At 45.2% G+C, this 17,154-nt stretch overlaps 1 pseudogene; it reads left to right on the top strand.

The window, feature by feature from the left end:
• The first annotated feature begins 1,901 nt into the window (after positions 1–1,901).
• LOC139476965 (uncharacterized) overlaps positions 1,902–17,154 on the top strand; it is a 51,406-nt pseudogene continuing 36,153 nt past the window's right edge.

Raw genomic sequence — 17,154 nt, 5'->3', positions numbered from 1 at the left:
TTATAATATTATAACTGAAATAGTTTTCAAAACGGCGTAAAACTAAACTCACTCACCCATTCAAATACACATGTGCGTAGGAATATTCTTATAGTAATTCTTTGTGTGGAAAAAAAGTCAAAATCAATTTTGTTTGGAGAAAATTGATTTGTAAAAATCACATAATATTTAATATGCAATTTTATTATTCAACAGATATTCTACTGACAAATGACAGATTCGTCTTCATTAGTTGAACTTCAGGGGCGGTAGGGTAGCCTAGTGGTAAAAGCGTTCGCTCGAGACGCCGAAGGTCCGCGTGTGAAGCCCATTACTGGTTTTCCCATCGTGATGCGGCGTAAAGCAACACTCACGTATTCACCTAGTTGGCATCAGCTCTGACACAATTGTTTAACACAATTCACGTGTGTCGGACTGGTTGGCGACTAATGTCGCCGCGTGTCAGACTGGTAATATGCAGCGGCTGGGCTAGTTCAGAATTCACCGGATTATACAACTTTAAAAAAATGGAATTCACAATAAAGACCGCGCCCAGTTTCGTTTGTTTTTACATATATCTTTAGAGAGATTGTTTTTAGTCTGTCTCAGTAAGAAATTTTAAAAACAGCTTGCCGCAAATTAAGATTGCACGGTGGGTTCCCGTCATCCCCGCAGCTGAAGCATGTGCATCGCTCTGCCCTGCTACATCAGCAAGATGCTTGATAAAGTAGAGCACGTTCCAGGAGACCGCGTGATGCTGAAAAGTTGTTTTTAAGTGCTTAATATGTAGGGGTTACACAGAGTATGCCGTGAACTAGAACCTGCTCAGACATGGCCGTGAATGTAGTGTTGTACCTTGCAGGTAAGCAGAGAGTTAATACACTTTCTTCCATTCTTTGTACCATTTCAAATCCTTTAACATTTTAATGTTACATTCTTTCGTCTGTCTATCTTATGCGCTAATTTGGATTCTCAAACCTTTGTATAAAAACATGTAATTAGTTAATAATCTCCGTGGTAGAACCATTTACATTTTGTTTGTTTTTGTGGAGGAGACCGCCTCCGTGGTCCGTGGTCTAGTGGTAGAGCGTTTTTAGCCAACAACAAACATGGGTGTATGCTTCTTTTGCTCGGCATTGTATGCTGCAATCGGTTCTGGCCCAAACTCCATTAATCACAGGCCGCTGTCATATAGCTGGAATGTGGCCGAGTTGGACAACCAAACAAAATAAACAGGTATTTATTTTCTAAAAGCAACAAATACGCGTTTACATTATTGTTTTCTTTAGTACAATTGCAGACCGCCTCCGTGGTCTAGTGGTAGAGCGTTCTAGTGGTACAGGGGAAGGTGCGGGTTCGATCCCCGGCTGCGTCATACCAAAAGAGGTTAAAAGATGGTACTTGTTGTTACCCTGTCTGGCGCTCGGCATTAAGGGGCTAAATCAAGGACTGGTCGGCTCGGAGTCAGTATACTGTGTCTGAGTGGGGTATTCATGTTAAACTGCGGCATGGTATCTCAGTGAGCTAGCATTAACACTTACATGCACGTCTCTATATAAGTGCAATAATCTTGGACGCGACGTTAAATCCCATTTCACCTCACCTTTTGTGGATAAGCATTTCGCACCCTTAAACGCTTCTTTCCGAACAGTCAGCACCATACCCGTGCTCGTGGGTTTCACCGAAGTGGTAAACGTCTGAGACCTGCATCACTTCGGGCTTTTCTCCCACATAAAGCTGACACGCCGCGATATAACTGGAATACTGTTAAAAGCGGCGGTAAACCCAATTCACTCACTCGCTCGCTCAATCACAAATATCTGATGAATGACATGACATTATTCATAATTGCTCTATTCATTATTGAATTATTAATCATCACAAGGGTAGCATCTTCTGTTTCCTTATTTTGAGTAGTCGAAATGGAAATAGCCATAATGTGAGTGAGCCGATTGAAGTTGGTGAGGTGATGGGTGTGGCGTTCAAGATGACTGCGCTTATACAGCGACGTGCATATAATGTGTGTGTGGTTTTCTTTCTGCTCGTATTAGTCTGGACTGATGCTGGTTTATAGTGCTGGCCCACTGAGATACCACGCAACAGTGTACATGGATACCCATCTCGGACACTGTATACTGACTTAAATCCTTGCGACCTTCCGCTCCCCGTACTGACGCTGTATCTACTGGACCACAGCGTGGTCTGTGGTTATGGAAGATGACACTTCCCTGGTATTTGTTGATGTTGGCGTGCACTGCATTGAGTTGTACAAGTATCATACAGTGGTGATATCAAAAGTCAGTGATAATAAATATACTCACCCAGCGGCGACAGTTTTCAAGCTTCCGTGATGGGCTAAGCAGGAATTTAGGGATGATGAGTGATCCTCACATAAAAGCTGGTTCCGATGTGATGAAATGTGTGAGACATACGCTATTGTCCCCTTAATATACAGCCTTACTAGGTACTGTAAAGTTCTACACAGTGCCCTGGAACATTCCACATGTGTCTATAACATACTGTTACCGTACGCGGTATACCGAACCGGAAGTCTTCACACCACACTAGCATCTAAATATAGTAACTTTCTGACGACAGATCACTGTCCCAACACAATGCAATGATAATCTACCGAATGTCAACACAATCATTGTAACACAGTAAAAAACACTGCCATTTAACACACTATATAAACTGCCGGGTAATAGAAACTATAGTCCATGGTTGATGGTGGCTAAAAGAAAAGAAACAAGAACTGGTTATTCGATGGTACCTGTAATGTATTTGATACAGGTACCACAATGTTACATCCATCACATCAGTGTCTCTCTGACAACAGGTCAGCCTAGTAACGTGTTGCTAACATTTGTAACTGTTTGATCAAATCCTATTTTCAAGTGTAACTGTCTTTTGCCCGGCAGATTATAGCAATAATGATACGTGTCTAAGCTATTGAGGGCACGGGAGGCCCAGTCGCCTAAGGAGCTGCAATTTGCTGTGCAGAGTTGCGTCCGTAGGCTATGCCAGAAACCTATAACTGTGGTTCGAATCCCGGTTCGACCCGTTTATGTTTCAAGGTTTGACGTGTCCATACCCGTAAGAGGCGACTGTGCTTGTTGTAAGAGGCGACTGTGCTTGTCGGAAGAGGTGACTATGCTTGTCGTAGGACTCCCTAGACACATGTCTCCTTGTCAGGTAGGACTCCCTCGCTACATGTCTCCTTTGTCAGGTAGGACTCCCTCGCTACATGTCTCCTTTGTCAGGTAGGACTCCCTCGCTACATGTCTCCCTTACCATATAGGACTCACTCGCTACATGTCTCCTTTGTCAGACAGGACTCACTCGTTACATGTCTCCTTGTCAGGTTTGACTCCCTAGACACATGTTTCCTTTGTCAGATACGACTCCCTCGCTACATGTCTCCTTGTCAGGTAGGACTCCCTCGCTACATGTCTCCCTTGTCAGGTAGGACTCCCTAGACACATGTCTCCTTGTCAGGTAGGTCTCCCTAGACACATGTCTCCCTTGTCAGGTAGGACTCCCTAGACAAATGTCTCCTTGTCAGGTAGGACTCCCTAGACACATGTCTCCTTGTCAGGTAGGACTCCCTAGGCACATGTCTCCTTGTCAGATAGGACTCCCTCGCTACATGTCTTCTTGTCAGGTAGGACTCCCTCGCTACATGTCTCCTTGTCAGGTAGGACTCCCTAAACACATGTCTCCTTGTCAGGTATGACTCCCACGCTACAGGTCTCCTTGTCAGGTTTGACTCCCTAGACACATGTCTCCTTGTTAGGTAGGACTCCCTCGCTACATGTCTCCCTTGTCAGGTTTGACTCCCTAGACACACGTCTCCTTGTCAGGTAAGACTCCCTCGTTACATGTCTCCTTGTCAGGTTTGACTGCCTAGACACATGTCTCCTTTGTCAGGTTTGACTCCCTAGACACATGTTTCCTTTGTCAGATAGGACTCACTCGCTACATGTCTCCTTGTCAGGTAGGACTCACTCGCTACATGTCTTTTTGTCAGGTAGGACTCCCTTGCTACATGTCTTTTTGTCAGGTAGGACTCCCTAGACACATGTCTCCTTTGTCAGATAGGACTCCCTCGCTACATGTCTCCTTTGTCAGATAGGACTCCCTCGCTACGTGTTTCCCTTGTCAGGTTTGACTCCCTAGACACATGTCTCCTTTGTCGGGAAGGACTCCCTCGCTACATGTCTCCTTGTCAGGTAGGACTCCCACGCTACATGTCTCCTTGTCAGGTAGGACTCCCTCGCTACATGTCTCCTTTGTCAGATAGGACTCACTCGTTACATGTCTCCTTGTCAGGTTTGACTCCCTAGACACATGTCTCCTTGTCAGGTAGGACTCCCTCGCTACATGTCTCCTTGTCAGGTAGGACTCCCTCTCTACATGTTTCCCTTGTCAGGAAGGACTCCCTAGACACATGTCTCCTTGTCAGGTAGGACTCCCTCGCTACATGTCTCCTTGTCAGGTAGGACTCCCTCGCTACATGTCTCCCTTCTCAGGTAGGACTCCCTCGCTACATGTCTCCGTGTCAGGTAGGACTCCCTCGCTACATGTTTCCCTTGTCAGGTAGGACTCCCTCGCTACATGTCTCCCTTGCCATATAGGACTCCCTCGCTACATGTCTCCGTGTCAGGTAGGACTCCCTTGCTACATGTCTTTTTGTCAGGTAGGACTCCCTAGATACATGTCTCCTTTGTCAGATAGGACTCCCTCGCTACATGTCTCCTTTGTCAGATAGGACTCCCTCGCTACGTGTTTCCCTTGTCAGGTTTGACTCCCTAGACACATGTCTCCTTTGTCGGGAAGGACTCCCTCGCTACATGTCTCCTTGTCAGGTAGGACTCCCACGCTACATGTCTCCTTGTCAGGTAGGACTCCCTCGCTACATGTCTCCTTTGTCAGATAGGACTCACTCGTTACATGTCTCCTTGTCAGGTTTGACTCCCTAGACACATGTCTCCTTGTCAGGTAGGACTCCCTCGCTACATGTCTCCTTGTCAGGTAGGACTCCCTCTCTACATGTTTCCCTTGTCAGGAAGGACTCCCTAGACACATGTCTCCTTGTCAGGTAGGACTCCCTCGCTACATGTCTCCTTGTCAGGTAGGACTCCCTCGCTACATGTCTCCCTTCTCAGGTAGGACTCCCTCGCTACATGTCTCCCTTGCCATATAGGACTCCCTCGCTACATGTCTTTTTGTCAGGTAGGACTCCCTCGCTACATGTCTCCCTTGCCATATAGGACTCCCTCGCTACATGTCTCCGTGTCAGGTAGGACTCTCTCGCTACATGTCTCCCTTCTCAGGTAGGACTCCCTCGCTACATGTCTCCCTTGCCATATAGGACTCCCTCGCTACATGTCTTTTTGTCAGGTAGGACTCCCTCGCTACATGTCTCCCTTCTCAGGTAGGACTCCCTCGCTACATGTCTCCGTGTCAGGTAGGACTCCCTCGCTACATGTTTCCCTTGTCAGGTAGGACTCCCTCGCTACATGTCTCCCTTGTCAGGTAGGACTCCCTAGACACATGTCTCCTTATCAGGTAGGACTCCCTAGACACATGTCTCCTTGTCAGGTAGGACTCCCTAGACACATGTCTTTTTGTCAGATAGGACTCCCTCGCTACATGTCTCTTTGTCAGGTAGGAATCCCTCGCTACATGTCTCCTTGTCAGGTAGGACTCCCTAGACACATGTCTCCTTTTCAGGTAGGACTCCCTAGACACATGTCTCCTTGTCAGGTAGGACTCCCTAGACACATGTCTCCCTTGTCAGGTATGACTCCCTGGACACATGTCTCCTTGTCAGGTAGGACTCCCTCGCTACATGTCTCCTTGTCAGGTAGGACTCCCTAGACACATGTCTCCTTGTCAGGTAGGACTCCCTAGACACATGTCTCCTTTGTCAGGTAGGACTCCCTAGACACATGTCTCCTTTGTCAGGTAGGACTCCCTAGACACATGTCTCCTTGTCAGGTAGGACTCCCTAGACACATGTCTCCTTTGTCAGGTAGGACTCCCTAGACACATGTCTCCTTTGTCAGGTAGGACTCCCTAGACACATGTCTCCTTTTCAGGTAGGACTCCCTAGACACATGTCTCCTTGTCAGATAGGACTTCCTCGCTACATGTCTCCTTGTCAGATAGGACTCCCTCGCTACATGCCTCCTTTGTCAGGTACGACTCCCTAGACACATGTCTCCTTGTCAGGTAGGAATCCCTCGCTACATATCTCCTTGTCAGATAGGACTCCCTCGCTACATGTCTCCTTGTCAGGTAGGACTCCCTCGCTACATGTCTCCTTGTCAGGTAGGACTCCCTCGCTACATGTCTCCTTGTCAGGTAGGACTCACTCGTTACATGTCTCCTTTGTCAGGTATGACTCCCTAGACACATGTCTCCTTGTCAGATAGGACTCCCTAGACACGTCTCCCTAGTCAGGTAGGACTCCCTAGACACGCCTCCCTAGTCAGGTAGGGCCTCTCAAGCCACACGTCTCCCTAGTCAGGTAGGACTCCCCAGACACATGTGCATACTTTACGTTTAGACATGGCCATAACAATCCACCCTTTGCGTATGAAAGTACCTTTGAGGGAATAGATTCTGGTTAGTTCAAGAAGCCTCGAACAAGCCAGGTCAACGATAAGAGGTCCGAATGGACCTTCGTAGTTAAATATATAACGCCAACCCCAGACACGCGGCGTGGCCCAGACATGGCCTACATACAACGAACCTTTGCACCTGAAATGTGTACACAACCATATCGTGATATCCGTGGTTAAAAAGACATATGATTCAAGAACTTTGTACTCATCTGTCAGAACACTGTATGAATCGCCCCTGCGTCCTTGGCACGTGCCCCTGGTGAAACAGTTTTAAAATGAGGGAAGATGAAGGCCATATTTAGCAAGTATATGTACAGTTCCCATTTGGCTGACTTGGTGATAGTCCTGGTATGAACAATCATAGCATTGATCAGAAACAGAGTATTGTTGTGAGTGTGTGTGTGTGCGTGCGTGCGTGCGCGCGTGCGTGTGTGTGTGTGTGTGTGTGCGCGTGCGTGCGTGTGTGTGTGTGTGTGTGTGTGTGTACTACTCAAAATTTGATAAGGATCACTAGATGATATGTGTGTAAGTTACCACAAATATAACAAAAGACATGACTCTGACTTAGAAACGTGTTTAATCATGTTATGAATGAAAATTCATGAACGGCATGAACTTGCATCAATATGGAATGTTTGAAATCTGCAAACACCAAAAGGCATTTCATTAGAAAATGTTAACAGCAAACAAGAGAAAGAATTACACAGTTATGAGGGATAGTCCATCATTACACTTAGTCGATGAAGTGTCAATATCGAGTATGACCTCCCCTTGCATCAATGACGGCCTGACAACGTCGAGATATGCTGTCAATAAGCACCCGGATGTTCCCAATGGGAAGGTTGTTCCACTCTTCCACGAGGGCATGTCCGAGCTCTGCCAAAGTCGTGGGTTGTGCTCTACGGCGTGAAAGGGCAACCTGCAGCATGTTCCAGACATGCTCAATCGGGTTCAAGTCCGGCGAGCGCGCTGGCCAATCCATGCGGACAATTGTCTCCTGCTCAAGGTACTGCTCAACCACCCTGGCGCGATGAGGACGGGCGTTATCATCCATCAGGATGAACTCAGGGCCAACAGCACCAGCGTAGGGTCTGACGTACACCTCGAGGATCTCATCCCGGTACCTCACCCCCGTCATTGTTCCTCTCTCCAGGACATGAAGATCTGTCCTTCCATCTCTGTTGATTCCACCCCAGACCATGATGGAACCACCACCATAACGGTCATGTTCACAGATGTTGGCATCATGGAAACGTTCACGTTGTCGTCGCCACACCCGCTGCCTCCTGTCTGTAAAGTCCAAACAATACCTGGACTCATCGGTGAACAGAACTGGAACCCAATCGTTCCGTGTCCAAGTGACATGATCTTCAGCCCATTCCAATCGCTCCCGCCGGTGTCGAACAGTCAGGGGGATTCGGACACATGCCCTTCTCGAGTAGAGACCTGCATTGTGAAGACGATTCCGTATCGTCTGAGTGGACACATTCACCCCCGAGGCGTTCAGGAGGTCGTTACGTAGGCTGGTTGCTGTCCAGAAGGGATGACGTCGTGCCTGAAGAGCCACAAAATGATCTTGGCGTTGGGTTGTCGACCTCTGACGACCACCCCCATGTCGGTGTGCTGCTGTACCAAAATTTTGCTGTCGGGACCAGGCCCTGCTTACAACGCTCTGGCTGACGTTTAGTGCATTGGCAACGTCACGTTGTGAATAGCCAGCATCAAGCATTCCAATACATCTGCCCAGTTGTTCTGTCGTCAGGCGACGCCTTACACGTTGAGGGGGCATTGCGTAGATAAACGTAGTGTAAACACTCAATTGAGTTTACAGTTTCAGAATGAATCAGACACCGTTGCCTGATTGGAAATCGTGCAATGGTAGCAAAAGCATGAACTGTGATGTGAAACGCATTTCCCATGGCATGAAATGCACGTGCACGTGTGTTGGAGACGTTTTTTATTTCACTTGAACACAATATTGCCAGTTATGCAGTTATTTTGTTTTTTTATTAAGAAAAATATCTACGATCCTTATCAAATTTTGAGTAGTATAGACCAGGTCCTACAGTGTCTTAATCAGAATCTGGTCAAGTATATTGGTTTGATACACCAGCTGACGGCTGGCTTTTCATTCTCTGATTTGCAATCTATAGCTACCTAAGCTATGAATGGGCGAACAGAAAACACGCTCTTGTCACCGAAATATTCTCCTATGAAAAGACCGCCTCCGTGGCCTAGTGGTAGAGCGTCCGCCCGGAGAGCGGAAGGTCCGGGGTTTGATCCCGGGCGCGTCATACCAAAAGACGTTAAAAGATGGTACTTGTTGTTACCCTGTCTGGCGCTCGGCATTAAGGGGCTAAAACAAGGACTAGTCGGCTCGGAGTCAGTATACTGTGTCTGAGTGGGGTATTCACGTGAAACTGCGGCATGGTATCTCAGTGAGCTAGCACTATAAATCGGCATCAGTCTGGTCTAGTACAAGCAGCCACACAAACACACACACGTGCATGCACGTCGCTATATAAGTGCAATGATCTTCGACGCGACGTTAAACCCGATTTCACCTCACCTCCTCAATAGCATGAAATATGTGAAATACAGTTATCGTATACCCACTGAATCAGATCCAGCATCTAGATTGTTCAAGGCATTGTATAACAAATTTGTGTTGTAACCTTAGTTCCTCTTCTACTGGATGGACACCGGATGTGTTTGTTAATAGTTTATATCTGATGCATGATAGTCAAAGTGGGCAGTGATGTGTTTGTTAATAGTTTATATATGACACACGATAGTCAAGGTAGGCCGAGATGTGTTTGTTAATAGTTTATATATGATGCATGATAGTCAAGGTGGGCGGAGATGTGTTTGTTAATAGCTTATATATGACACACGATAGTCAAGGTAGGCCGAGATGTGTTTGTTAATAGTTTATAAATGACACACGATAGTCAAGGTGGGCAGTAATGTGTTTGTCAATAGTTTATATATGATACATGATAGTCAAGGTGGGCAGTGATGTATGTGTTAATAGTTTATATATGATACATGATAGTCAAGGTGGGCAGCGATGTGTTTGTTAATAGTTTATATGATACATGATACTCAAGGTGGGCAGTGATGTGTTTGTATAATAGTTTATATATGATACATGATAGTCAAGGTGGGCAGCGGTGTGTTTGTTAATAGTTTATATGATACATGATACTCAAGGTGGGCAGTGATGTGTTTGTATAATAGTTTATATATGACACACGATAGTCAAGGTGGGCAGTAATGTGTTTGTCAATAGTTTATATATGATACATGATAGTCAAGGTGGGCAGTGATGTATGTGTTAATAGTTTATATATGATACATGATAGTCAAGGTGGGCAGCGATGTGTTTGTTAATAGTTTATATGATACATGATACTCAAGGTGGGCAGTGATGTGTTTGTATAATAGTTTATATATGATACATAATAGTCAAGGTAGGCCGAGATGTGATTGTTAATAGTTTATATATGATACATGATAGTCAAGGTGGGCAGAGATGTGTTTGTTAATAGCTTATATATGACACACGATAGTCAAGGTAGGCCGAGATGTGTTTGTTAATAGTTTATATATGACACACGATAGTCAAGGTGGGCAGTAATGTGTTTGTCAATAGTTTATATATGATACATGATAGTCAAGGTGGGCAGTGATGTATGTGTTAATAGTTTATATATGATACATGATAGTCAAGGTGGGCAGTGATGTGTTTGTTAATAGTTTATATGATACATGATACTCAAGGTGGGCAGTGATGTGTTTGTATAATAGTTTATATATGATACATAATAGTCAAGGTAGGCCGAGATGTGATTGTTAATAGTTTATATATGACACACGATAGTCAAGGTGGGCAGAGATGTGATTGTTAATAGTTTATATATGATACATGATAGTCAAGGTGGGCAGAGATGTGTTTGTTAATAGCTTATATATGACACACGATAGTCAAGGTAGGCCGAGATGTGTTTGTTAATAGTTTATATATGACACACGATAGTCAAGGTGGGCAGTAATGTGTTTGTCAATAGTTTATATATGATACATGATAGTCAAGGTGGGCAGTGATGTATGTGTTAATAGTTTATATATGATACATGATAGTCAAGGTGGGCAGCGATGTGTTTGTTAATAGTTTATATGATACATGATACTCAAGGTGGGCAGTGATGTGTTTGTATAATAGTTTATATATGATACATGATAGTCAAGGTAGGCCGAGATGTGATTGTTAATAGTTTATATATGATACATGATAGTCAAGGTAGGCCGAGATGTGATTGTTAATAGTTTATATATGATACATGATAGTCAAGGTGGGCAGAGATGTGTTTGTTAATAGTTTATATATGATACATGATAGTCAAGGTGGGCAGTGATGTGTTTGTTAATAGTTTATATATGATACATGATAGTCAAGGTGGGCAGTGATGTGTTTGTTAATAGTTTATATATGATACATGGCTGACTGGTATCTCTTAATGCCAATTGCCTCTAGTAGTGACCTTTGGTGCATTTGTTAGCCTCGGTCATGACGGTATGTTGATTCTAGCGGAATTCTGGTCTCGTTTTTGTACTTTGATCGGATGTTCTTTTGGGTCTGGTGTTGAGGGCACTGAGGGCTTCTGCAATGTATGGTGGTTACACCTGCAGGGCATTTGGTATGCACATCCCTTGGGGTTGGGACTTGTGTTGCTGATGCCTCTGCCATTGGTCCATAGATGGGTCTTGATGTTCTTGTCGCTGGAAACAGGGACATCTATGCTGGCTTTGTTCTTGACCAGACTGGAAATGTGATGACTAAGACGGCCTTGGCATGGTGATTCTGATGGGCGATGGGGCCGGTGTGGGTCTTAGCTCGGAGTGGCTTATTTATGGTGAGAGACTAAGTGGACATGGTACCTGTTGGTTGCTGATGGCATCAGGATGGCAAACAGAATCTTCACGGATTGGGCGAGGGTGGTGATGCTAGCTTGTTTTATGTGGTGGTGGCAGAAGTAGATGTACCAGTCTGCATGTGCTGACTTGCGGTAAACTCATGTTCTTAGTCCATCTTGTCTAGTTTGGAGGGAGACGTCACGGTAGGGAGGTGTTGATTGATATCTGTCTCCGTTGTAAACTTCATTCTCTGGTTCAGGACTTGAGATGTTTAAGGAGATCTATAGGGGGTTGTTCTGGTGGGCTGGGATGGTAAATGTGTCATCTACTTCCCGGTACCAACAGAGTGGTTACAAAGGAGCTTTGGTGAGGGCTGATCCTTCGGAAGATTTCAGTGATGAGTAGTGACAGATTGGAACCCATGGGCAGACCATGGATTTGCTTGTAGGTATTGTCATGAGGTGTCAAAAGAGACTTGAGGCAAGGTTGGTGTCTAGGTCGATAATCCTGGAGCCTTTTGCAGAGGATGTCAAGGGTTTCTTGAAGAGGGATGTTGCTGAAGAAATCGATGACGTCATAGCTGGTCACGGTATCTGTGAGATTTGCTGGTTGATGAAAGAGAAGGAATCGCTGATGTGGGACTTGTCACATTTGCCTGTGGGAGCTAAGAGGCTGGAGGATGCTGGAGCCGACGAGTATTCTGGCTCCAGGCGGGTTCGTGTGGATATTGTCTGTTGCTCTTACATAAGGGGATTGGGTGTTGTTGACGATCTGAAGAAAACCTTGGGTGGCCATGACGACAGCTACATTACCACCATCAGCCTTTGTTATGGTGATGGTGTTATTTTTCCAAAATTCAGTGATGACATGTTTCTCTTGGGTGGTGAGGTTTTGACGTGGTTTGGGCGGCTTTCTTTAGGTGTCTTTAATTTGACGGCGGAGGTAGTCGACATTGCCGTTTTTAGCCAGTTGTTGGAGGCCACTCTCGATGTTGGTGATGGGGTTGTATCTGTATACACAGTTGGACATATGAGAGTGCACTGAACATCCCAGTAACGATGTCTCGAAAAGTTGATCTGAAAGCCGACAACCATATAACATCATTTGGACCTTTGAACCATTTATTCAAGTGTTTGTATCTTGTATTCAGTATGAATGTTGTGATGTGGTTCCATGGTGATATTTATCATCTTATTTTTTATATTTTTATTGACTATGTACCAACATTTTATTAAATGCCCTGGTGGGGTGTCATGTTTCTGGGTTTTTATTTACAGAACCGATGTCTGACGCAAATGAGGTTTTCTGACTCTGGGATCGTTATTAGCAAGAGATGCGCACCAATGCAGGTACAGTTAGCACTTCACCTTAATGCTGAGTGAGTGAGTTTGCTTTAACGCCGCGTCGAACAGTATTTGAGCTTTGTGGCAAGTGAGGCAAGTGAGTTAACTTGCCGAACTAGGCTGGTATTATGGAGTTACAGTTTGGCTGGACTAACGAGTCTATGCATAGTCCAATCAACATCGCGCACCGAAGTCGAAATCCGGTTCGTAAAGTGTCATGCAGATTTCGGTCGACCGCAGGATTTGCAAAGCATGTGCACCGCTAACTCGTTATCAACAAATATTTTCTATATCTTTTCATGTTTTTAATCAAGGTGCTCACGCATTGCGCGATGTAAGACCCGTTTTATCACAACATAGACTTTGATTATCGATTATCAAGGTGCTCACGTGATTTGATGCACTTCGCGATGTAATACTCGTTTGATCACAATATAGCTCTTGATTATCGATCAGATCGTCTTGACTGGGCAAATGCAAGTGATACGAGAGGTTGAATCTGATTGGTCAATAGGAGAGGCTTAGTGGGGACATATCTGGTAATAGCCACTGGTGGCGCTACGATCGAGCCCAGGAACTCCAGCCTAGTTCGGCAAGGGTGGAAACTGGACTTTTAAGGTCAGTTAACTCTCTTGCCTCGGGAAGATGCCATCTTGGAACAAACTTATTTCCCCTGATTCAGAAATACAGATCGGAAAATCAGTATCTAATACCCTGCCAAATGTTATGGTATAACACATTTTGCACAACTGAAATATATTTGGCCACGATATAGTTACATTGTACGTATACAGAACACAACGTTACTCCAGTATCTCGGGCGTGTGGGGATGCTTTCTCTGTATAAATATGCTGTGCATCACACTGTGTCATTTCAGATATGCTACGTCTACGAGGAGAACAACCAGGACGCTTGCAGCAACCCCGATAAAGAGTTCGAGAGCTATTGTTCGTTCTGTTGTGAGGGGTCACGCTGCAACCAGGGTCTGCCACCTTATGGTAAACAGGCTCAATACCATCACGCCTTTCCTTGTGTCTTCGTCGCCGCGAATATCTGCAACTTGTTTCGTTGTTTTGTGTCATCGGCTCTAGAAAATCAAACATTATAATCAAAAGGCATTCACTCGACACTTCTGAGTGAGTGAGTGAGTGAGTATGATTGTACGCCGCTTTTAGCACTATTCCGGCAATATCACGGCAGGGACACCAGAAATGGGCTTCACACATTGTACCCATGTCGGGAATCGAACCCGGGTCTACGGCGGGACGAGCGAACGCTTTAACCACTAGGCTACCCGACCGCCCCGACACTTCTGAACCAAATTGGAACGGAATTCCATGTTCACTCGTTAACGTGACGATCACATTAAACATAATCTGTGACGCTATAATTTAATCGATTTCGAAATTAAAATTGAGCTCCTAGTAACCATTGACAAATGTTTTCTAAAATGTAACCGTCATTTGTACGAAATATAAACAGAGGGATATATAGTATACGGATGACAGGAGATCCGAGGATGTCAACCAGCTGATCTCGTTCATGGGGTCGGGTCAAAGGTTATACTAGAGACTCGTTTTGGGCCAGTATGACCAGGATTACAAACGATTTCATGTTGTTGGTGATGGTAACCCTTCGTTATGTTGTTATGTACTTACTAGAGTTTTGATCTAGTGAACTATTACAACTTGTCTAGTCATCCTCTACTATTTGTCTGTTTGTTGTTTAACGCCGCACTCAGCAATGTCCCAGTTATATGACGGCGGTCTGTAAACTATCGAGTCTGGACCAGACAATCCATTGATTGACATCATGAGCATCGATCCACACTATTGGGATACGATAACATGCATCAACCAAGTCAGCGAGCCTGACCACCCGATCCCGTTAGTCGCCTCTTACGACAAGCATAGTCGCCTTTTACTGCAAGCGTGGGTTGCTGAAGATCTATAATTCTAACCCGGATCTTCATGGGTCTCTCCAGGTTGTACATTGGATGTCAGACTCGTGTTTATTTGTTTGTTGTTTAACGCCACACTCAGCAATATTCCAGCTATATGACGGCGGCCTGTAAATAATCTGGACCAGACAATCCAGTGGTTGACATCATGAGCATCGATCCACGCTTTGGGGCCAACTGATGTAAGAGTGAGTGAGTGAGTTGGGTTTTACGCCGCTTTTAACAGTATTCCAGTTATATCACGGCGTGTCAGCTTAATGTGGGAGGAAAGCCCGAAGTCTCAGACGTTTACCACTTCGGTGAAACCCACGAGCACGGGCATGGTGCTGACAAACCTAGGAACATAATTGGGGCGAACCGGGATTCGAACCCACAATCATAGGTTTCTGGCGAGTCCAAGGGACGCAACTCTGCACAGCGAATCGCGGCGCCTTGTACTACTGGGCCACCCGTGCCCTCACTGATGTAAGACATGTGACAGTGTTTGTTACGTTCAGTTTTTTCTTTAAGTCTTCGGTAATAACCGTTTTGTTAAATAGGATGCAAGTTGAATACACTAATATGCTAAATTCACGTGCCCACAAAGGATTTGTCATGTTGCCTTTTTTAAACAAATTTACACAGCACTCAGGGGCATGCTCAATGCGGTATTGTTACCCCTGAGTAGAGGAAAAGTTAGTAGTTCATGACAACAATAGCGTTTGCCTCCCAATTTCAAAGGAAAGCGATGAAGCGCGAGCGAGTGGACAATGGAGGGGGGTACTTTAATGTGCGTTAGACCGTTGAATCCCCCCTAAAGATGTGGTAACAATGGGGACAAAGGATGGTATTGATACAAGTGGAGTGAAGTGTTGACACAGGAGCTCGTCGTCTGCTAGCGGTTTCCCTGTCGTCGTCTGCTACCGGTCCCCCCCCCCCCCCCCCGACTTCAACGGGTTAGATGCGAATAAGAAAAAAGTGCGTCTGCTTTTGGACAGTCGTCTGCTGGTTTTTGAGACTAAGGATGGTTGTTGTAAGTGTCTTCCTGAAATTGAAGAAGTTAGACGATGGGGATGAACCGCATACCGCATCTCATTATTTCAAGCATAGTTTGATGGTCAATACAAATGTTGATTTGTCTGTTATGAGTTTTTATTCTTTGTGAAACACGGGTACCTGTCGCGAGTTCTCGGCAGCAGAGACCATATAATTATATCTATTATATGGTCTCTGTCGGCAGTAAGGCGGTTAGCAGTGTATAAATGTGTGCGCGGTGCCTGTCTGGCTCGCGTGCCGGGCTCTAGTGCCCCGGTGTATTGAAAGGCCATTTAAAAGGCAATGTGTTTAGTAGATACATATAACCGGTATCAATGTTTTTTGTGTAAACGGAGTAATTATATGTACAGCATCAATTTCAAGACACACGCTCCTTTCTACTATGGTAGAAGTGTCAGTAAACGTACGGTTTTGTAAGACACTGCCAAACTGCGGCCATTGGGTTGAAGGGAACAGTATCCCTTTATCGATCATACGTATCTGAGTATAATAAATAAATAGCAGAAGATTTAGCGTTGGTTAAAAACTTTTATTACAATACGCACTTTATACGAGGAGTGGGCACTCAGCCTAATGCAGCTCAGCTGGTATTTTCATACCATTTCAGGATCATTTGGGCTGCTTTGTTGTGGATGGGGCTGGGGCTGTGGCTTGGGCTGAGGCTGAGGCTGGGGGTGAGGTTGGGGCTGGGGCATGGCCTGAGGATGGGGCTGAGGCAGGTACTGGGCTTGAAGCTCAGGCTTGAGAAGAGGTGGCTGGTTGTTGATCATCGGGGTATATCCAGAAGCGTAGCCCGAACCGTTATAGCCCGAGCTGTTGTAGCCCGAACTGCGGTAGTCAGCACCGTCGTTGTATCCAGCACCGTCGTTGTACCCAGCTGTATGGTACGAGTGAAGAGGATGGGGTCGTCTCAAAGGATGATGATCATGGTTATGATGACGTTTGGCAAAGTCGTCGTTGTTGAATCCTACACCAGGGTAGGGCGTGGTGTAGGGCCTATATCGTGGCCGTACATGCAATCCTTCATCGTTGGTAAAGATGGTATCGCTCTCGGAGATGAGAGGAGGGGGAGGGCCTGGAGGCGATGACGGTCTGAATATCGTATCTAAAAAAAATGGAATGTAGAACAACATTAAGAAGTTTTAAATGAAATATGTATACACCAGTTCTGTTGGATAACGGGAATAACTGAATATATACAAGATCAAATTCCTTGTTAATGTAACAGTATTAATACAAACATTTTAAATCATACTAGAACATATGTTTGATCAACTAATTAGTTTA

Source organism: Haliotis cracherodii, unplaced genomic scaffold (assembly GCF_022045235.1).
Source record: "Haliotis cracherodii isolate W230 unplaced genomic scaffold, xgHalCrac1.p SCAF_30, whole genome shotgun sequence".
In the NCBI taxonomy this organism is placed as follows: Eukaryota; Metazoa; Mollusca; class Gastropoda; order Lepetellida; family Haliotidae; genus Haliotis; species Haliotis cracherodii.
Note: the sequence above shows the minus strand (reverse complement) of the source record. Positions and strands in the feature narration are given on the sequence as shown.